The following is a 23653-nucleotide window of genomic DNA, read 5'->3' on the forward strand; positions in this document are numbered from 1 at the left end:
CTCCAATCAGCCACACCTAACCAAAAGCCAGTTAGCAAAAGAGTCTGAGAAATACAACTCTGAGCAGGTACCAAATCAATAGAAACAGATGAATGATGAGCACAGGGGTGGGGAGGATGGCTCACCATGAGTCAGCCACAAATGCTTGCTGTATATAAGGTTGATAGAAGAATTTAAAAACATTTCAAGTAGTTAACACCATACTAATTATACAACAAGTTTTCAGCAAATGGTGGTGATGGAATGAAATGATAACCAGAGAATTGCCAGAATGCATTATGTGACCCTAAGGTTATGAAATGTACTCTGCCACCTTCCTAGAGTCCTCAAAGAGGTTTCTTCCATACTTAATTCAGAGAATGATATTGAAGGCTTTATTCACCTTTAACATTGGACACAGATATCAAGAACTTTGACCAGATACCTAGAGGAGAATAGAGAATTGAAGGTGTGCTTTTATCCTGAGAAGCATTCCAGAGGGAAGCTTGAAGATTGTCCTGAGTAGCATGGTTGCAAGAGCCGGTATATCCATCTCACGTTCTGCAATTGTAAAATAAATTCTCAATTAAACTCCGTTCTCAGTTCAAAATACCTCAAGTGGAGCTGATTTTACATCTTGCTCCAGGAATGGGCTGATAAGGTGGACATGGCCACAGGACTTACTGAAGTAAGACTCAGCAAGTGACCAAATTGAGACCATTGAAGCAAATCCTAGAGTTTTGACAGTGCTTGTTAAGAATCTCTTTTCCACAGATTTAGAATGATGTTAGTCTAGACCAGCTGGAATCACTACCTGGAGAGGCTCTGGCTCCAAACGAAGCTAATGTGATGAGGAACAGAACAGTGAGAGGACAGGGGGTTCTAAATCCTGATGATTATTGCTTGATTGTATCTAGATTCCATAGATCCTAGAGCCCCTGGACTTTCCCATTATGTGAGACAGTATGTTTGTTTCAAGGGAGGGGGTGTTAAGGTTGAAGTATAATTTGCAATGATCTGAAGTCAGAAAGTATTTTGGCACAACTTAAATTCAAGTACTCATTCCTGCACCTCTTTCCTGTGCCCACTCCTCACACCCCATGCTGACCTGCTTTCTGTTCTCCTGGATCTCTGTTTCACAATTACCTCTCCAGTCCTTGTCCATGACTCTTCCTTTGGTTGGGATGCGCAGAACCATATTTTTGTGTTTTCTCCAGTTCTTAGTATCAAAAATTTGTGTTTGGCTTTTCTGCCTCAGGGTTATGTTAAGAAATATCCCTTCTAGTTTAATAGTCTGTGAGATGTTCTTATGTTGTCACTAACCCTACCTCACATACTCCAACCCTGTGGGCAGAACCAATATAGTATAAAAACGGATTTGCCTGTCTTTTACTAGTTTTTTCAGTGGAAAGTGACATCATTGGTTTTAAACTTTTCTTTTTTCTAATATAAGCATTGTAGCCATATATTTGTTTCTAGACATTGTTTAGCTGATTCCCACCAATCTTAACATGTTGTATTTTTTAAACTCAACTCACAATATTTCATATTTTCCTTGTGATGTCTTTTGTAACCTATGGGCTTTTAGAAGTAATTTCTGAATATTTTCACCTTTTATGGATATTTCATTGTTATTTGATTTCTAACTTAATGTCATTGATCAGAGGACACTGTAGGATTTCAGTCTTTTGAAATTTTTTGGATTGTTTTATTAAACAACATTTGTATTGTATCTTGGTCAACATTCATGTGCACTTGCAAAAAAAATCTATGCTGCAGTCTTTAGATATAATGTTCAATAAATGTCAATGAGCGTTGTTTAGGTCTGTATTCTTACAGATTTTTTTCTGTCTGGTTATTCTATCAACTGAAATAAGGATATTAAAATCTCTGGATTTGTGTATTTTTCCCTTCAGATCTTCAGTTTTGTTTCATGTATTTTGAAGTTTTGCTATTAAGAACTTTTATTCTTCTTTCTTTTTATTATGATGTTATTAGTTTTTGATATAGTGTTCCATGATTCATTGTTTGCATATAACACCCAGTGCTCCATGCAATATGTGCCCTCCTTACTACCTATCACCAGGCTAGCTCATTCCCCTACCCCCCTCCCCTCTGAAGCCCTCAGTTTGTTTCCCAGAGTCCATAGTCTCTCATGGTTCATTTCCCCCTCTGTTTACCCCTCTTCATTTTCCCCTTCCTTCTCCTACCAATCTCCCTGCTATTCCTTATGTTCCACAAATGAGTGAAACCATATGATAATTGTCTTTCTCTGCTTGACTTATTTCACTTCCAGTCCCATCCATGTTGATGCAAATGTTGGGTAATCATTCTTTCTGATGGCTGAGTAATATTCCGTTGTATATATGGACCATATCTTCTTTATCCATTCGTCTGTTGAAGGGCATCTCGGCTCTTTCCACAATTTGGCTATTGTGGACAATGCTGCTATGAACACTGGGGTGCATATGGCCCTTCTCTTCACTGTGTCTGTATCTTTGGGGGTAAATACCCAGTAGTGCAATTGCTGGGTCATAGGGTAGCTCTATCTTTAACTTTTTGAGGAACCTCCAGACTGTTTTCCAAAGTGGCTGTACCAACTTGCATTCCCACCAACAGTGTAAGAGGAATCCCCTTTCTCCACATCCTCTCTAATATTTGTTGTTTCCTGCTTTGTCCATTTTTGCCATTCTAACTGGTGTAAGATGGTATCTCAATGTGGTTTTGATCTGAATTTCCCTGACGGCTAATGATGTTGAACATTTTTGCCTGTTAGCCATTCGTATGTTTTCATTGGAAAAGTGTCTGTTCATATCTTCTGCCCATTTTTTTTTTATTTGATTATTTGTTTTTTGGGTATTGAGTTTGAGAAGTTCTTTATAGATCTTGGATACCAGCCTTTTAGTGTCATTTGCGAATATCTTCTCCCATACCTTGGGTTGCCTCTTTGTTTTGTTGACTGTTTACTTTGCTGTACAGAAGCTTTTTATCTTGATGAAGTCCCAAAAGTTCATTTTTGGCTTTTTTTCCCTTGTCTTTGGAGAACTTTTAATGTTTAAGATTGGTATATCTTTCTGATGAATTGACTCTTATGAGAGGTCTTTTTTATCTTTGCTAATTTTCCTTATCTTTCCTTATATTTCTAATATAAGCATCTTTTCATGAGTCTGTTTGCTATCTGGATGTCTTCTTTGGAGAGATGTCTGTTCATGTCTTCTGCCCATTTTATAATGGGATTAGTTTTTTTAGTGCTCAGTTGTATCGGTTCTTTTTATTTTTGGATACTAACCCTTTATCAGATATGTCATTTGCAAATATCTTTTTCCATTCAGTAGGTTGTCTTTTTGTTGTTTCCTTCACTGTGTAGAAGCTTTTTATTTTGATTTAATCCCAATAGTTTTATGGGTTTTTTAAAAAGTTTTTTTTTGTTTGTTTGGGTTGTTTTTGTTTTTATTTTTTAGAGAAAGAGAGCATGACAGGGTGGGGGTGGGCAGAGGGAGAGAGAATCTCAAGCAGATTCCACACCGAGCGCAGAGCCTGATATGGCACTCTGTCTCACAACCCTGAGATCACGGCCTAAGCCAAAACCGAGAGTTGGGCACTTAACAGACTGCGCTACCCAGGCACCCACCAATAGTTTATTTTTGCTTTTGTTTCCCTTCCCTAAGGAGACATATCTAGAAAAATGTTGCTGTGGCAAGTGTCAGTGAAATTACTGCCAGTACTCTCCTCTATGATTTTTATGGTTTCAGGTCTCATAATTAGGTCCTTAGTCCATGTTTTCTTAATTTCTCTTTCTCCTGCTTTATTATGAGTGTATAGAAATGGAAAGGATTTCTGTAATTCTGATTTTGTATCCTGTGACCTTACTGGATTCATTTATCAGTTCTAGCAATTTTGTGGTGTAGTCTTTCAGGTTTTGTATATGTAGTATCATGTCATCTGTAAATAGTGAAAGTTTTATTTCTTTTTTACCAATTTAGATGTGTTTTATTTCTTCAGGTTGTCTAATTGGTGCGCCTAGGATTTCCAGTACTGTGTTGGATAAAAGTGATAAGAGTGGACATCATTGTCTTGTTCCTGATTTTAGGGGGAAAGCTCTCAGTTTTTCCCCATTGAGTATGATATTCACTGTGGGGTTTTTCATATATGGCCTTTATTATGTTGAGATATGTTCCCTCCTAGCCTACTTTGCTGAAGCTGCCCTTGCGTCCCAGGAATAAATCTCACTTGATCATGGTGAATGATTTTTTTTGAATGCATTATTGGATTTGGTTTGCTAATGTTTTGTTGAGGATGTTTTATACCTATATTCATCAAGGATATTGGCCTGTAGTTTGTTTGTTTGTTTGGTTGTTTTTGAAGTGTCTTTATCTGGTTTTGGTATCAGGGTAATGCTGGCCTCATGGAATGAATTTGGGAGCTTTCCTTCCTCTTCTATTTTTTTGGAATAATTTGAGAACAATAGGTATTAACTCTTCTTTAAATGTTTGGTAGAATTCACCTGTGAATCACCTGGGTTATTTACACTAATGTGGGTGTTAATCTAGTTGTGTCTTTGGGATGAGGTGAGTTTACGATCCTTCTACCCTGCCATCTTCCCTGGAAGACCATATACAATTAATGTAAATACTGGTATGGTTGGATTTGGGTTACCATTTTGCAGTTTCTTTTCTTTTTGTCTCTTTTGCTTTTTATTTTTCTGTTCCTCTTATTTATGCTTTTTGGGAGCATAGAATATTAGATTTTTTGTTCTATTTTCATTATTTTAATGGTTATCTAGGAATCTTCTAAGCGTCTTTAATTTATCCATCTACTTTGAGTTACTAATGTACTAGACCAGTATAGTTCCATTTTTCACAAACTACTTAGAATTTACATTGTAATACTTCAGTATAGTTTTATTTACTACTCACCTGTTATTACTTATAAATCTTTTGTTATTTTATTGGTGGCTTTTGTGTTTATAGTATACATGTTTAAATTATTATAAATGTCTACCTTTAAGTGATATTATACTACCGCATGTATAATATAAGAAACTTATAGTAGTACACTTCCATTTTTTTCCCCTGTTGGCCTTCTTGATATTGTTGTCATACATTTTATTTCATGTTTTAAACTCCAGAATATATTGTTTTGGCATAAACAGCCAAACTTCTTTAAAGAGGTTTAAATCATAAGAAAATAATTTAAGGGGCACCTGGGTGGCACAGCGGTTAAGCGGCTGCCTTCGGCTCAGGGCGTGATCCCGGCGTTCTGGGATCGAGCCCCACATCAGGCTCCTCCGCTATGAGCCTGCTTCTTCCTCTCCCACTCCCCCTGCTTGTGTTCCCTCTCTCGCTGGCAGTCTCTCTCTCTCTGTCGAATAAATAAATAAAATCTTTAACAAAAAAAAAGAAAAAAGAAAAAGAAAATAATTTAAAACTAAAAATCTTAAATAAAAATAAATTTTTAAGTAAAAATAATGAGAAAATAATTTTCTTTGTTTCGAGTATCCTTCATTCTTTTATGTACATTTGTATTTTTATCTGTTACCATTTTCCTTCGGCCTGAAGAATTCCCTTTAACATTTTATGTAGTGCAGAAAGGCAAGTGATGATTTCTTTCAGCTTTTATCAATCTGAAAGGTTTATTTTTGAAATTTATTTTTGCCAGGTACAGAATCCTAAGTTGACAGGCTTTTTTTTTTCTTCTTTCTTTTATTGCCTTAACACTGTTACTTCAGTTTTTTTCCTGGCTTTATTTTACCAAAGAAATCTGACATTCTTATCTTTGTTCCTCTGCATGCAACATGTCTGTTTTTCTGTGTCGCTTTTAGGATTTTTTTTTTTTTTTAACTTTAGCACTGTTTGGGGGAGGTTTTTTTATGATGTGCCTTCATGGTTTTTTCTCCATGTCTCTTGCATTTGGGGCTCATCGAGCTTCTTGGATCTGTTTCCTTATAGTTTACAACACATTTGGGGTATTTTTGGCCAATATTTCTTCAAGTTTTCCCCTGTTTTCCTTCTCCTTATTTAAGGATTCCAATTACACATATATTAGGCCACTTATTTCCCCCCATAGCTCATTGATTCCCTCTTATTTGTTTTATTTTTTCCTTTGTATTCATTTTGGGTAGTTTCTATTTCTATGTCTTGAAGTTCACTAATCTTTTCTTCTGTAATGTCTCCTCTCCCAAAAGCCCCATCCAGTTTATTTCTCACCTCCTGCATTGTAGCTTTTAAGGCTAATAGTTTGATTTGGAGTGTGTGTGTGTGTGTGTGTGCGCGCGCACGCGTGCGCTACAAACACGTATCTTATTTATAATAAAGAGCATGTGTGTGCATACATATATACACACAAACACATATACTCTATCTCTGTGGTTAGATTTTTAAACATATAAATATATGTTCTGTCCTTTAATTCTAACATCTGTGGGAGGTTTGTGTTAGCATCAAATGATTTATTTTCCTCTTCATTTTGAGTTAGATTTTCCTGTTTCCATTCATGCCAATAATTTTTGATTGGATTCCAGTCAATGTTGATTTGACCTTGTTGAATGCTGGATATTTTTATATTTCTATAAATATTCCTAGGGTTTTTTTCTTAAACACAGTTAAGATACTTATACACAATTAGGTCCTTTTGGATCTTGCTTTTAAGATTATTGTTGGGGCCAGAGCAGTGTTTAATATAGGACTAATTATTCTACACTACTGAAGCAAGATGCTTTAATATATTCTATCCAGCATTATCCAATGAATTAGAATTTCCAGTCCAGCTTGTGGAAATATGCACTCTTCTCTCCTTGGGTGAGCACCGGGTGCTATTTCTCTTATCCTTTCTGGTTGTCTTTCTCCAGCTTTGGATATTTTCATCACTCTTATTTTCTGATTAGTACTCTACTAAGTACTTGGATACGACACCCTGTAGAACCCATCTTTGTTAAAATAAAAGTCTGTTCAGTTTTCAACACTGTATGTTTTCATTTTCGTCCTTGGACACGTTGTTTTTTAAAGTTCTGTGTACCAGAACCTGGATGGCTCAGTCGTTAGGCGTCTGCCTTCGGCTCAGGGCGTGGTCCCAGGGTTCTGGGATCAAGCCTCGCATCGGGCTCCTTACTCCGCTGGGAGCCTGCTTCTTCCTCTCCCACTCCCCCTGTTTGTGTTCCCTCTCTCACCGGCTGTCTCTTTCTCTGTCAAATAAATAAAATCTTTTAAAAAAAAAAAAGTTCTGTATACTAAATCCAACATCTGGGTAAGATTGGAATTGGTTTTTATTATCTGCTTTTTCTCTTTGGCATGGGTCACATTTTTATTTCTTTAGGTGTATAATAATTTTTCTTATGTATTGGATATTATGTTCCTTCTTAGTAGAGGTACAATTTTTCTCTGAAGAGCGTTTATTTTCATTATAGAAGGCAGTTGAATGGGTTAGACTCAGGCTCCAAATTCTTTTTTTTTTTTAAGATTTTACTTATTTATTCGACAGAGAGAGAGACAGCCAGCGAGAGAGGGAACACAAGCAGGGGGAGTGGGAGAGGAAGAAGCAGGCTTCCAGCGGAGGAGCCTGACGTGGGGCTCAATCCCAGAACATCGGGATCACGCCCTGAGCTGAAGGCAGACACTTAACGACTGAGCCACCCAGGCACCCCTCAGACTCCAAATTCTGCTTCTCTGTGATATCATTGGCTGAAATCTCCACTCAACTATTTCACCAGGAAATCTTTTGCTAACAATGAGTTAAGGCAGCTGCAGGCCTAAAATGGTGCTTAGCCATGGGCGATGTTAAAAAAGAAGCATTGTGTGAAGCTACCATGAGAAGTTGACAGTCTGCAGTCCAGAAGAGGGTTCTCACCAGAACTCAAGCATACTGGCATCCTGACCTCAGGAATGCCAGCCCAGAACTGTGAGAAATAAATTTCTGTTGTTGATAAGCCAGAAAGGGGGCGGGGGGCTGCTGCTTCCTTTAAAATACGCAGAAGCTATATGGTATAATGGTTAATAGTATGTATTTTTGTGTTTAAATTCCCACTCTGCTGATAATAATATGCTTTACTATGAGCATATTATTTAAATATCTAAGCCTCCATTTTCTATAAAATTAAGGTTGTTCAAATTATGTCAGCTATTCAGAGGAACAAATGAAGTAGTGAATGTAAAGCATTTTTCAGAGTGCCTTTGAGACAGAAAATTATTAACAGGTAGAAATTTAACCATTTTATTTGGTAGGGGAGAGACTATAGCAAGAAACAGAATATTCTAAAAAAGAGTAGATGAAAGAGTTGAATAGACAAGTAGATCTTTTAAAACTTAGGAATTCCAAGAAAAAGTGGACTTCTTTGTCTAGTTAATGTTTGTGCTTGGATTTTAATTTTAAAAAATTGCTTGCAAGGTGGGAAGCTTGAGGTGAAATTGCATATGGAATATGTAGATTCCAAGGCTACCGGGCCAGAGTGTGCAAAGTTTTAGTACTGAAGACCTCTGAGAAATAAAAGCAAGTCGGTAGCTAAAGTGAGGTCAGATTATTTATGCTTCGAATGCCTGGTGGGAGGCTTTTACAGTAATGATCATTTTAATTACTAGAGGAATGAGATACAATAAAATCACAGAATCATAGAAATTTCAGACTGGAAGTGAATATGATCTCGTTCATTTTTTTTAAACCATCAATGTTCATAAGCAGTGAAATTTTAATAGATGTGTGCTGCAGAAATGTATAGCTGCTCAATGATCCCTCAAGGTGACTCTGTCTTGGAGATTCAGCTGTTCTGCTTAAGAGAACCATCATGGAAACCTAGTACTCTCTATAGCTCTGGCTGAAAAACATTGGCCTGTTTAATCTTTGCTTATCGTAAAAATAAAAGAATTAATGTATTGAGTTGGAAAGGGACTTACCTAAGCTCAAGTAGCTATTGAATGCCAGAATAGCTAGTGTTATTTTAATTAAGTTTGGCTGAATCATTTGTTTTGGGAACATTAGCCTAATATTTCTCTAGACATTAGAGAGGATAGGGACTGAAAGACCCTCTAGGAGACACTGAAGTCATTCAGGTCGGAGAAAATATGAAACTGGAGCATGGAGTTAGCAACAGATGTAGAGAGTGGATGCAATGCAGATTTTTAAACCACGTCAAAGAAAATTTCCAGTGCATCTTCCTTCCTTTCCTCTGTCTTTCCCATATCCAGCAAGTATTCATTTTTGCACGCACTAAGTTCTAGGTCCAGTTCTGTCTTCATATTACCCAGTGGGGCTTATGTTCTTACGAGGGGAAGGAGCCAGAAAACAAGTGAAATATTCATGTCAAATACAAAGTAGTTAGGTGGCAGTAAGTGCAAAGGAGAAAAACCAGCAAGAGAGAGGATAGGGAATATTTGAGTTGGGGTGAGTAAGAATGGTTGTCATTTTAGATACAGTGGCCAGGATGGGGCTTGCTGAGAAGATGGATATTTGAGTGAAGACTTAAAGGTTGAGAGATTAAGCAGTGGAGCTGTCTGAGAGAGCATTGTAGGCAGAAGGCACAGCATATATGAACAATGTGCGAAGGCAAGAGCATGCCTGGTCTGCCTGAGGAATAGCTAGGAAGTCAGTGTAACTGGGTAAGCCAAAGGAACAGTGTTTGATGAATTCAAAGAGATAAGAGCAGGCAGATCATGTAATTTTGTAAGCCGTTATGAGAACTTTGACCTTTTATTCATTGATTGTGAGGAATGAGAGCTAGGAAGGTGTGCTGGGGAGAAAATGAGTTTGAAATACAGAAAGATGCTTTGGGCACAGTGAATTTGAAGAGAGACCTCTGAGGTTAGCTAATCTGCTGGTCATAGTAAATGTATATATGAGCTTGTGTTAGAGGCCAATTTAGAGATGTGGACCAGAGAGCCTCAGGACTAGAGAGAAAAGTTCGAGTGCAAATAGATTGGCTCTTTATGGAAGAATTTGGGAATGACTTGTTTAGCCAAAAAAGAAGGACTTCAGAGATAAAATTGGAAGGTTTCAACCAGGAAGAGGCTGATTGTCTTGTGCTAAGTCGGTAAAGAAGACTTACAGAAGGCAGAGAGCCGTATCCCCAATACCACTGACACCATTATTCACAGCTGGCACCTTTAGGTTTAATGGACTAAAACTAGTTGGTAATCAGAATTTACAAAGAAGAAACAGAATGATGTCACCGTATATTTTGCGTAGCAGTTATTTGACTTCCAGAGTTTCTTCATATCTTATTGGAGCTTGGTTGGTGACACATACACAACATGCATTTTTTAATTTGTCTAATGAAGAAACTGCAGTTACTTAAACTTACAGCAAGCATTCAGTTGGTTAGTAGCAGATGAAAACCTAAGCCCAAAGCCCAGTTCTCCCATCTTCTGGGGTGTTAAACCTGGAAGAGCCCTGAAATTTGCTATCACAAAATCCTTTCATTTTACGTACAAGAATTGAGGCTGGAGACTTGGATTGTCTTGGCATGGACACATAGCTCCTCTGTGACCGAATGGGGATTAGAAATTAGAGAATGCTAATTATTGCAGGCCTAATGAGTTCCTGCCTAGCTCCGTAGAGTAGCTTTACGTTGATCTCGTTCAATCCTTAAAGCAACATTATGAGCTTGGTAAAACCATCTTCATTTAAGAACCAAGGAAACTAAAGCTGAAAAGCGATAAATAATTTGCAACTAGGCATTAACAGAGCCAAGACTCAAACTCAAGTATATCAGACCACAAAGCTTTGTCTCATTCCAATACAAAACTCCTCCCACCTCTTTAACTGTCTATGATTTGTGATTGGTGCTGAGCTGTTGTTCTTGTTTGCTCGTTTTTATTTGTAGAGATTGTGTCTTCCTGACTTCTGACCTCTGCAGTCTTCCCCTTAATATGGAAAGGGGTCTATCAGAAACAATTAGGAAATTTAGCTGCAGCAATAAAGCGGCCTCAAACTGTGGTTCCTCAGTAAGACAGAAACGTACTTCCACTCATGGAAACAGTGGAAAAGACAAGATTCAGGTCTGCTCCCCACTCTACGTAGTCATGCGGGCTCTACCATTTTTAGGATGTGGCTTTCAAGTTTTCCCTGTACCGTAGCCTCCAATGGGCAGGTGAAATAGCATGGAGGTTCATGTAAGACATTTGTGCGGGCTTATATGAAATTACAATATTTCTAGCTCCAGAGCTAGAACTCCGTCACTGGGGCTCACTCATCTGCAAAGGAGGTGTCCTCACGACACACCCTTGGGTGCCCAAGGAAAAGGGGAGTTGAAAGAGCTAGGCTGTTTCTATCACACAGTCTCTCTGTTTCACTAATTTATCTTTTTATTTTCCCTTACACATTCTGATGCATGCTATATGCTCAGGGAAATCCTGGAATTCAGCAAATGTTAAATAATCATCAGCTCTGTGTTTACTATATTTTTGGTACTTTATGTTACTGATTCCACTTAAATTCATGTGACTTTTTGGGGGGAGAGAACCCATGTTTTTATGTGGTGTATATTACAGACTCATAGATTCTATTCCCCAGTGTTTTGCAATGTGACAGTTATCTCAAACTCCACATGAATATTTTTAAGGATCCAGAAATTACCTTTGTCCTAACCAGTTTCTTGATTACAAGTTAATATTAATTTTTGTCCTGTTTTCTGCTTTTAATTTTTTAAATTTTTTATTTTTTTTTTCAATTCTTATTTAAATTCTAGGTAACATATAGTGTAATATTGGTTTCAGGAGTAGAATTTAGTGATTCATCACTTACATGTAACATCCAGTGCTCATTGCAACAAGTGCCCTCCTTAATACCCATCATCTATTTAGCCCATCCCCCACCCATCTCCCTCCATCAACCCTCAGTTTGTTCTCTATTGTTAAGAGTCTCTCACTGGGGCGCCTGGGTGGCTTAGTTGTTAAGCGTCTGCCTTCGGCTCAGGGCATGATCCTGGCATTCTGGGATCGAGCCCCACATCGGGCTCCTCCACTGGGAGCCTGCTTCTTCCTCTTTTACTCCTCGTGCTTGTGTTCCCTCTCTCGCTGGCTGTCTGTCAAATAAATAAATAAAATCTTTTAAAAAAAAAAGTCTCTCATGGTTTGCTTCTCTCCCTCATTTTTTTCTCTTCCCATATATTCATCTGTTTTGTTTCTTAAATTCCACATATAAGTGAAATCATATAATATTTGTCTTTCTTTGACGTATTTTGCTTAGCATAATACACTCGAACTCCATCTACTGTCTTCTGTTTTGTTTTGTTTTAGCAGCATATAGAGTTAAAAGTTAATATTCTGCACAACAGGAAAAATAGAACAGATTGTGCTTATGAGTCTTTTGTTCATTAATCCTATAAAATTTGATTTTATTTTCCCAAAATCTACAGATGAGAAAACAAAGATTTGAAAAAAGCTATACAATATATGTGTGTTGGTGAGCAGGAATTTGAAGTCTTGTCTGTCTCCACAGTCCATGTTCTGTTAACCATGGTTACTTTTTTACATCGCAGTTTGCCCTCATAGACTGTAAGTGCCTGGAGCACAGGGACATTTTCTTTTCATCTCTGTATCACACGTTGTGATACAGCATTTCCTATATGTGTGCTCAATAAAGTTTTGTCCGGTGAATGAAAGTATCAAAATTTTTCCGATGACTCAACTTCCTCACTGTTCAAATCCTTAGAAAAGATAAAATCCGGGGCACCTGGGTGGCTCAGTTGGTTAAGTGCCTGACTCTTGATTTCAGCTTAGGTCATGATCTCAGGGCTGTGAGATCAAGACCCATGTCAGGCTCTGCACAGGGTGTGGAGCCTGCTTAGGATTCTGTCTCTCCTTCTTCCTGCTGCTTGTGCATGCTATCTCTCTCTCTCTCTCTCTCTCTCTCTCTCTCTCTCAACAAAACAAAACAACATTAAATCTAACTGCTTCTTGAGCCTCTACCTCACTGTGGACTTTAACCCATTAAAATGATACACAATACTATATCCTTGAAAATAAGCTTTGAGATAAACTTTATTGATTTTATGAATTTTCAAATAGCATATCTGAGACAGAAAAGATCAGACAAAGGAAGAGATTCATCTAACTCAAGAGACAAGAATTTTGCAAGAATCCAAGGATCTGTTTGCAAATGGCTTTTAATAGTAAATTCATTGTACATTCCAAATAGGATTAAATGTGTTCCTTAGGACACATGCTATGGAAAACCAGTCATCTGGTTTTCATTGTGATAAAAAATCTCAAGGTACAGGTAGGATTGTTCATTGAAGGCAGGTAGAGCTGTGGGTCTTCTTGTTGCCTATTCCACCTTAAAAATCTCTGAAAATTAGGCATGGCAACAAAGTACTAACTAGAAACTACATGTTTTCTTTTCAAGGTAAATGACATATAAAGCTTAAACTAACCCCATTTTATTATTTTTGTGAATTGATATTGTATCTTTGTGATTTGCAAACAGCCGGAAATCTTTGAATCTCTATTGCGGCACTTTTTCATTGGTCCTTTCATTCAGTCCATTGTCACTTATTTTTGCATTCATGTTCACACACTTTTATTGGATACCTTCGTATTACTTGATAATCACTTACTATCACTAGAAATATAAATCTAAGATGATGTCTCTGTTCTTGGGGAAATTTGCATTTGAGTGATGGACATAATCGGGGGATTACGGTGATAGAGCAAGATATGTGCTTAAATAGATGCGCACATATACACTGAGCCACTAGGGGAGGGAGGACCTGTGGGTCTGGAGGAGTTGGAGAAGGTGATACTGGCCGGGGTTTAAAGGATGCTTGTATACACCTCCTCTGCTTGGTCATGAGTGCTTGTATTTCTGGAACCGTATCTTCTGCATCTGCCACAGCACAAATAGCCTCTTTAGCATGTCATGTTTTCAGCTCAACAGATATTAGAGAATTGAAGAAATGCTGTATATTTGTGTAAATCTACCTTTCTTCGTTTGTCGACAAGATGATTTGATAGAGTAGTGACAGATACAATTTCTACCTAGTTCTGAACTTAGTTTTGCAGTTTGTTACCTGTGTGACCTAGGCTATAATGTGAGCTATTCGTAGCAGACACTTGGCACTGAGGATACAGAAATAAATACTGTAGGTTCCACTTTTAAGAATTCCCCATCATCTGTTGTTTCCTCTGCCACATCTTCAGATCTGTGCTGGATTAAACAAAATTTAAATGAATTCTGGGACTTGTTGGAGGAAGGAAAAAATGATATATATTTTTTGCTTGTTTCCTTTGGAATGAGTAACACATTGTGTGATGCAGCCAGGCTTTTGGTTTGCGAGGTGGCCTCTGTACGTGCAGGGCAAGGAGAGGCAGAAGAAGGAAGCAAACCACTGCAGGTTAGTAGGAGGCAGGTATAATACACAAAGGAATTCAACGTACAAGGCTCGTCTTGAGAAGCTGCAAGATGAGCAGATCTCCACACCCATCTACCAGAATCTTCTAAGTTTATATAGAGGCCTTCACTGGGTTCAGTCATGTATGCTGTCCAGATGGTCTCAACAACACATTGCTTTCTGAAGGCTGTGTCCTTGAAAACAGCTCTGCCTGTGGGAACTGTGGGCAGAATGTATATTCCAAGTGTAGGGGAAGGGCTAAGGAGCCTCTGATTACCTGGGTCCAGCTTTCTGGTCAACCTGCAGTTATGTCCTGTCAATGACCTTCCCTAACACGGGCTCACTGTAATTCATGAGAATTCATTGAGAGAGTGTTGGATTCCATAGTGAACTTGCTGAGACCAAGGCATCTGTCTTGTTTGTTTGTCTGTGGCAAGTGCTGACTGGGAGACACAAATCTCTGAAGACAAAGGCAGCCACAACCCATTTATAATTTTTAAAGTCCCCAAAATGTCACTGAAAAGTCTAAGTGTTTTCTGTATTTGGGTTTGTGGTGGTTGCTTTTAATGCTACTGTGACTGTGTAGAAGAAATGGCCAGTATTATGAACACAAAATGTGAGCACCTCTCAACTGTAGTCTGGGTGCATATAAAAATGAAAATTTTGGCTTCAGTTGTAGACCTTACAGAACAAATGTGCAGCTTTGTTACCAGGTGCTGGTATGTGAGGAGTCCTGGTTATTCCCAGTGAGTTGCCAGAATCCGCTATAGGCAGTGCATCTCCCAGGCAAAGGACATCTCCACTACTTTTCTCATTTTTGTTGCAAGCCAGGGAGGGATTCCCTGGTGTCTCTGGGGTATAACGGCTTCTCCAGAAGCTTTGGAAATCAGGGTTTTAGATAGAATTTGTTGCTGCTCCATTTCAGAGAGTTGTCTTTCAGCCTCACGTGGAGAAGCTGTCTCTGAAAATCAGTCTTCTCATTACACTTGTTTCTCTTGCTGACCTGTATTTAAAAATACTGAATTGATTCCATAAGCTAGGGCCAGCTCTTCCTATCTGTGAGACATAGTCTCAAGTTACCTATTTTAATTTTTGAAATTTTAAGTGATCCAAGTTGTGTCCCACAAAATCACACATCTGTAAAATTTCAAAAATTATAATATAGATGTTTAAAATTCATTTTCTGGGAATTTATAATACCTGCACAGACAACCTGACTGCAATAGCTGAAGGCACCCCTGGGTCCTGTGGGCTTATTACATTTAGAAACCTAAGGGATGTGATTGGAGTCTGGGAAGATAGCTGAAGTAAGAGGACCCTAATCTCACCTTGTCTCATGGATACAACTAAATAACACATCAGCATAAATAACCCAAAAAAATGACCCAAAGACTGGCAGAACAAACATAACGACCAAAGGCAGAGACTAGGGCACGTAGAAGAAGGTAGAAAGCATGGAGATACAGCTTGAGAGCAAAATGGACCTTAGCTGTCTGTGGTCCAGAGGGAGGATGGGTCTTTGAGAAGGATGAGAAACAGGCTGTCACACCAGGGAACCCATATGGGGAAGACATTTGGCTTTGACAGTGAAGGGGGCTGAATTTTGTGAGTTCTTACAAGTGGGACTTAAAGCCTGGAATTTTAAAAATCAGCAAGTTCCATTTTGGAATAGTCCAGAAGGCTTTAGCAGGCTGAGTCCCCACCCTTAAAGAGATAGTACAACAAAGAGCCAGCAGAGATATAGCATAGAAATAGCAGTAGGGACACACTGGAGGAAGAACGATTTACTCATCTCAGAGCCTGTCCCAAAGAAGCGTGGTTCACAGGGAGACCCCCTCCAGGAACAAAGGAGCTGGCATGTGCTATTTCACTCCCTTGCCCTTCAGCATAAACACAGGACCACGTGCAGGAACCAGGATGGCACCAACACTCACTACCCAACATGCTTACACCAAGACCTGCCCCCAACACTTGGGCGGATCTGCTCTTTCAACTAAACCTTTCCTCAGTCCCAGCATTACAGCTCCCAGAAGACATATACAGACATCACCAGTACCCCATCTCCTGACCAGCATCTTTTGCAGGGCTTCATTTCTGGCAGCGGTGGTGGCAGGTTGCATTTCTCAAGCAGACCAGTACATACCTTGTTAAAAATGTGCCCCACCAAGCCAGGGACTAGACACTGCCCATAACAGGAAAAAAGAGCCTCCATGGACAACTGGACTGAAGGAAAAAGAGGCCAGGACTACAGCAAGGCACACACAACACACATTAGAGACACCCATGAAGCACCAGATCCTGAGGAACAAGGTACACTGCACTGCAGGGCACTGTAGGACCTCTTCTTCATAAGTCCATTACTATCAAGACAAGATGTAGCTGACTTTCCTAACATACAGAAACAGATACAGAGAGTTAGACAAAATGAGAAGGCAGAGGAATATTTCCCAAATAAAATAATAGTACCAAACCACAGCAAGAGACCTAAGTGAAACAGAGATAAGTAATAATTAATATGCCTGATAGTTTAAAATAATGATCATAAAGATACTCTTGGACTTGAGAAAAGAGTGGAGGATGTCAGTGAGACATTTAACAAAGAGACAAAGAAAGAACCAATCAGAGATAACACAATAAATGAAATTTGATAGTACAGTTGATGGAATAAATAGCAGGCTAATGGAATCAGAAGAATGAATTAATGATTTGAAAGACAGAGTAATGGAAAGTAATCAAGCTAAGCAAATGAGAGGGAAAAAATTATGCAAACTGAGAATAGCCTTAGTGAACTCAGTGACTCCATCAAGTGAAATAGCATTTGTACTATATGGATCCCAGAAGAAGAAGAGAAAGAAAGGGGGGCAGAAAATTTACTTGAAGAAATAATAGCTGAAAACTTCCCAAATCTGGGGAAGGAAACAGATATCCATATCCAGGAGGCACAGAGATCCCCCCAAAAAAATCAGCACAAAGAGGTCCCCAGTAAGACACATATTAATTAGAATGGCAAAAAGTAGTGATAAAGAAAAACTTTGAGAAACAGCAAGAGAAAAGAAGTTACATACAAGGGAAATCCCATAAGTTTTTCAGCTGATTTTTCAGAGAAATTTTGCAAGCCAGAAGGGAGTGGCATGATATATTCAAAGTGCTAAAAGGGAAATATCTGCCAAGAATACCTGTCCAGCAAGGCTATCAATCAGAATAGAAGTAGAGAGAGTTTCTGAGACAAAAACTAAAGAAAGACACCTGCAGATTGAAAGTTAGGGGATGGAGAACATCTATCATACAAATGGTTGGCGAAAGAAAGCAGGGATAGCAGTACTTCTATCAGACAAAATAGACTTTAAAACAAAGACTATAACAAGTGACAAAGGACACTGTGTGATTTAAAAAAAGGGTCAATCCAACAAGAAAATAAACAATTGTAAATATTTAAACATGGGAGCACCCAAATACATAAAGCAGCTAATAACAAACATAAAGGAAGTAATCCACAGTAACACAATAATAGTAGTGGACTTTAACACCCCACCGACATTGATGGACAGATCATCCGAAGAGAAAACCAACAATGAAATAGTAGCTTTGAATGACACACTGGAACAGATGGTTTTAACAGATATATTCAGAACATTCCATTCCTAAAACAACAGAATGCACATTCTTTTAAAGTACACATGAATATTCTCCAGAATACATCACATATAAGGCCATGAAACAAGTCTCAACAAATTCAAAAAGATCGAAGTCATACTATGCATCTTTTCTGACCACACTGTTATGAAACTAGAATTCAAGCATAAGAAAAATTCTGGAAAGAGCACCACACTGAGATTAAACAGTATGCTACTGAACAGTGAATGGGTCAACTAGAAAATAAAAAAAGAAATTAACAAATACATGGAAACAAATGAAAATGAAAACACAATGGTCCACACTCTTTAGGATGCAGCAAAAGCAGTTCTGAGAGGGAAGTTTATAGCAATATCTGAAGAAACAAGAAAAATACCAAATAAAAAAAAATCTAACTTTGTATATAAAGGAGCTAGAAAAAAAAGAACAAATAAAACCTAAAACTAGCAGAAGAAAGGAAATAAAGATTAGAGCAGAAATAAATGAAGAAGAAACTGAAAAACAGTAGAACAAATCAATGAAGCCAGGAGCTGGTTCTTTGAAAGGATCAACAAAATTGATAAACATCTGGCCAGACTCATCCAGAAAGAGAGAGGGGGGGGAACCCAGATAAATAAAATCACAATGAAAAAGGAGCAATACCACCCCACCCCACAGATATATAAACCATTATAAGAGAATATTATGAAAAATTATATTCCAACAAATTGGACAACCTAGAAGAAATGTCTAAGTTCCTAGAAATGAATAATCTAACAAAACAGAAGCAGGAAGAAATAGAAAATTTGAACAGGCCAAATACCAGCAATGAAATGGAATCAATAATTTAAAAAAACTGCCAACAAACAAAAGTCCAGGACCAGACGGCTGAACAGGTGAATTCTACCAAACATTTAAAGAAGAGTTAATACCTATTCTTCTCAAATGATTCCTAAAAATAGAAGGGGAAGGAAAGCTGCCAAATTCATTCTATGAGGCCAATATCACCCTGATATGAAAACCAGATAAAGTCAAAACAATAAGAGAACTATAGGCCAATATCACTGATGAACAGAGGTGCAAAAATTCTCAACAAAATACTAGAAAACCAAATCCAACAATACATTTAAAAAAAAATCATTCACCATGATCAAGTGAGATTTATTCCTGGGATGCAAGTCCAGTTGAACATTTGCAAATCAATGTGATACATCACATCAATAAGAGAAAGGATAACCACAAGGTCATTTCAATAGATGCAGAAAAAGCAGTTGATGAAGTACAACATCCATTCAGGATAAAAACCCTCAACAGAGTAAGTTTAGAGGGAACAAACCTCAACATAATAAAGGCCTTGTATGTAAAACCCACAACAAACATCATACTCAATGGGAAAAATTGAGAGCCTTTCCCCTAAGGTAAGGATCAAGAGAGGATGTCCATTCTCACCACTTTTATTCAGTATAGTACTGGAAATCTCAGTGACAGCAATTAGACAACAAAAAGAAATAAAAGGCCTCCACATAGTAAGGAAGAAGTAAAACTTCCACTATTTGCAGATGACATGATTCTCTATATGGAAAACCCTAAAGACTCGACCATAGAACTACTCGAACTGATAAATGAATTCACTAAAGTTGCAGGGTACAAAATTAGAGTACACAAATCTCTTGCATTCCTATTTACTAATAATGAAACAGCAGACAATGAAATGAGGAAAACAACCCCATTTACAGTTGCACCAAAAATAATATCTAGGAATAAACTTGTTCAATGAGGTGAAAGACTTAACTCTGAAAACTGTAGAACACTGATGAAAAAAAGTGAAGACGACACAAACAAATGGAAAGGTATCTCATGCTCACGGATTAGAAGAAAAAATATTGTTAAAAATGTCTATACTACCCAAAGTAACCTATAGATTTAAAGGGGTCCCTACCAAAATACCAATAGCATTTTTCACAGAACTGGAACAAACAATCCTAACATTTGTATGGAACCACAAAAGACCAAAATAGCCAAAGCAATCTTTAAAAAGAAAAGCGGGTGCCTGGGTGGCACAGTCAGTTAAGCATATAACCCTTGATTTCAGCTCAGGTCATGATCTTAGGGTCATGAGATCAAGCCCCACGCTGGGCTCCACACTCAGTGCAGAGTCTGCTTGAGTTTCTCTCTCCCTCTCCCTTTGCTCCTCCCCTCCATGCACTCTCTAAAATAAATGTCTTTAAAAAAAAAAAGAAAAGAAAATCAAAACTGGGAGGTATCACAATTGCAGAATTCAAATTGTATTACAAAGCTGCAGTAGTCAAAACAGTATAGCACTGGCATAAAAACAGACACGTAGATCAATGGAACAGAAAAGAAAACCGAGAAATGAACCCACACTATATGGTCAATTAAGTTTTGACAAAGGTGGAAAGAATATACAATGGGAGAATCTCTTCAACAAATGTTGCTGGAAACTACATGGAAAAGAATGAACGTGGACAACTTTTTTACACCATGCACAAAAATAAACTCAAAGTGGATTAAGAACCTAAATGTGAAACTTGAAGCTATGAAAATCCTAGAAATGAACAGAGGCATTAATATCTCTGACATTGACCATAGCAACATTTTTCTAGATATGTCTCCTGAGATAAGGGAGTTAAAAGCAAAAATAAACTATTGGGACCACTTCAAAATAAAAGTTTCTGCACAATGAAGGAAACAATCAACAAAACTGAAAGGGCACCTATGGAGTGGGAGAAGGTATTTGCAAATGACATATCCATTAAAGGGTTAGTATCTAATATGTATAAAGAAATGATACAGGGGCACCTGGGTGACTCAGTCCGTTAAGCATCTGCCTTCAGCTCAGGTCATGATCCCAGGGTCCTGGGATCAAGCCCCACATAGGGCTCCCTGCACAGTGGGGAGTCTGCTTCTCTCTCTCCCTCTGCTGCTCCCTCTGCTTGTGTTTTCTCTCACTGTCTGTCAAATAGATAAATAAAATCTTAAAAAAAAAACCTGATACAACTCAACACCCAAAACACAATCCAATTAAAAAATAGGCAAAAGACACGAACAGACATTTCTCCAAAGAAGACATACAAATGACAAATGAAAGACTCATGATGAGATGCTCATATCACTCATCATCAGGGAAATGCAAATTAAAACCATAATGAAATATCACCTCATACCTGTCTGAGTGGCTCAAATCAAAAACACAAGAAACAAGTATTGGTGAAGATGTGCAGACAAAGGAACCCTAATGCACTATTGGTCGGAATGCAAAGTGGTGCAGCCACTGTGGAAAACACTATGGAGATGCCCCAAAAAGTTAAAAATAGAACTACCCTCTGATCCAGTAATCACTGTACTGGGTATTTACCCCCAAAACACAAAAGCACTACTTTGAAGGGTGTATGTATCCCTTGCATATACCCCTATGTTTATTGCAGCATTATTTACTATAGTCAGATGCTGGAAATAGCCCAAGTATATGACGGATGAGTGGACAAAGAATATATATATATATAAATGATAAAACCCTCAACAAAGTAAGTTTAGAGGGCACACACATACACACACATATATTCATATATGGGATATTATTCAGCCATAGGATGAAATCTTGCCATATGCAATGACATGGTTGGAGCTAGAGAGTATAATGCTAAGCAAAATAAGTCTGTCAGAGAAAGACAAATACCATATGATCTCACTCATATATGGAATTTAAGAAACAAAACAGATGAGTAAGCAAAAAAATAGACAAACCAAGAAACAGATTCTTATCTATAGAAAATAAACTGATGGTTATTAGAGGGGATGTGGGGGGGGCGGGTTAAATAAGTGATAGGGATTAAATAGAATACTTATCCTAATGAGTACTGAGTCATGTATAGAATTGTTGAATCACTCTATTGTACACATGAAACTAATATGTTGTATATTAACGATACTGAAATTAAAATTAAACATTTAAAAATTAAAATCTTAATTTAAAAAACCCTAAGGGATGCTATGTGTTAAAGAATTATATGGGCTGAATGATAATAAGTCATAAAGGAAGAAACCACAATGAGATACCACCTTACACCAGTTAGAATGTCTAAAATTATCAAGACAGGGAACAACAAATGTTGGTGAGGATGCGGAGAAAGGGGAACCCCCTTACACCGTGGGTGGGAATGCAAGCTGGTGCAGCCACACTGCAAAACAGTATGGAGGTTCCTCAGACATTAAAAGTCGAACTACCCTGCGACCCAGCAATTGCACTACTAGGTATTTATCCCAAAGATACAGATGTAGTGAAAAGAAGGGACACGTGCACTCCAATGTTCACAGCAACAATGTCCACAATAGCCAAACTGTGGAAGGAGCTGAGGTGTCCTTCAATAGCTGAATGGATAAAGATGTGGTTCATATATACAGTGGAATATTAGTCATCAGAAAGGATGAATACCCACCATTTGCCTCGACATGGATGGAACTGGAGAGTATTATGCTAAGTGAAGTAAGTCAAGCAGAGAAAGACAATTATCATACGGTTTCACTCATCTTTGAAATATAAGGAATAGCACGGAGGACCATAGGGGAAGGGAAGGAAAACCGAATGGGAAGAAATCAGAGAGGGAGACAAACCATGAGAGACTCTGGACTCCGGGAAATGAACTGAAGGTTACAGAAGGGAGGGGGATGGGAGGAAGGGGTAACTGGGTGATGGGTATTAAGGGGAGGGCACGTGATGTGATGAGCACTGGGTGTTATATGCAACTAGTGAATCGTTGAACACTACATCAGAAACTACTGATGTACTATATGTTGGCTAATTGAACATGAAAAAAAAAGAAAAAATAAGAAGATGGCAGTTGGCAGGAAAAAAACGGAAGGGAGGGAGGAAGGAAGGAAAAGAAAATTTTAAAAAGCTGGATTTGCCCAGTATAAAGAGCTACACTTTTTCTCTCCTTACTTGGCTGGAATGCCATGAGATGAGACTGACGGGTTGCAAACTACATTCACCGCCCTGTGCACACCTTAGGACATGTCAAGGTAATAGAACAACTGGTAGCTGATTGCCCCTGAGCCAATGGCTACAGCAGGGCACTGCTGAAAAAGACTCCAAATGTGTTTTATTCATTATGTGTTATATCCCAATATTAATTAGATTCCTATTTGTTGAAGACTGGCATAGTTCAGATATTTCCAGGAGAAGAAGAAAAAGATTTCTAGCCAACAAAGGCTATATTCCAAGAACCAATTACACGGAGAGATTCTCTAAGAATGAGCTGACCCTGGCATAACATTTGACAGCTTGTCTTCCTGCAGTGGTGTCAACTGCTTCAGCTCAGAGGCAGGCCTTTGGGCTAGAGAATCTAAGCCTGATCTAGGCATTTGCTTATGCTAAAGAGTCAGATCCTAGAGCAAACAAAGCCCAGAATGTGACCTTTCATCAGGAACGACTGAAGACTGAGGTTCTCTGATTGCCCATCATAAATCAAGTCCTTAAGCTTGGAAAGAATTAGAACAGTAGTTCCACAACTATGCTCCCCAAAATGGTCTCACAGGACTAATCCATCCCTCAGCCAAATACATTTGGGAAACAGTGCATATTATTCTCCTCCCTAAGTTTTGCAGGGCGTATGAATATGATAAGTCTCTTTGATAGTGCAGTATAAAGAAACCAGTTCAGCACACTCTTCAACCCAGTTTCCCAAGCTTATTCATTCATAGAGGTTATCAAAGAATAGCAAATAATAT

General features: G+C 38.3%; 1 protein-coding gene across 2 annotated transcripts in view; it reads left to right on the forward strand.

Moving 5' to 3' along the window:
- NELL1 (neural EGFL like 1) overlaps window positions 1-23653 on the forward strand; it is an 821556-nt gene that overhangs the window by 754277 nt on the left and 43626 nt on the right. The window lies entirely within an intron of this gene.

Source organism: Ursus maritimus, unplaced genomic scaffold, assembly GCF_017311325.1.
Source record: "Ursus maritimus isolate PB19 unplaced genomic scaffold, ASM1731132v1 scaffold_23, whole genome shotgun sequence".
In the NCBI taxonomy this organism is placed as follows: Eukaryota; Metazoa; Chordata; class Mammalia; order Carnivora; family Ursidae; genus Ursus; species Ursus maritimus.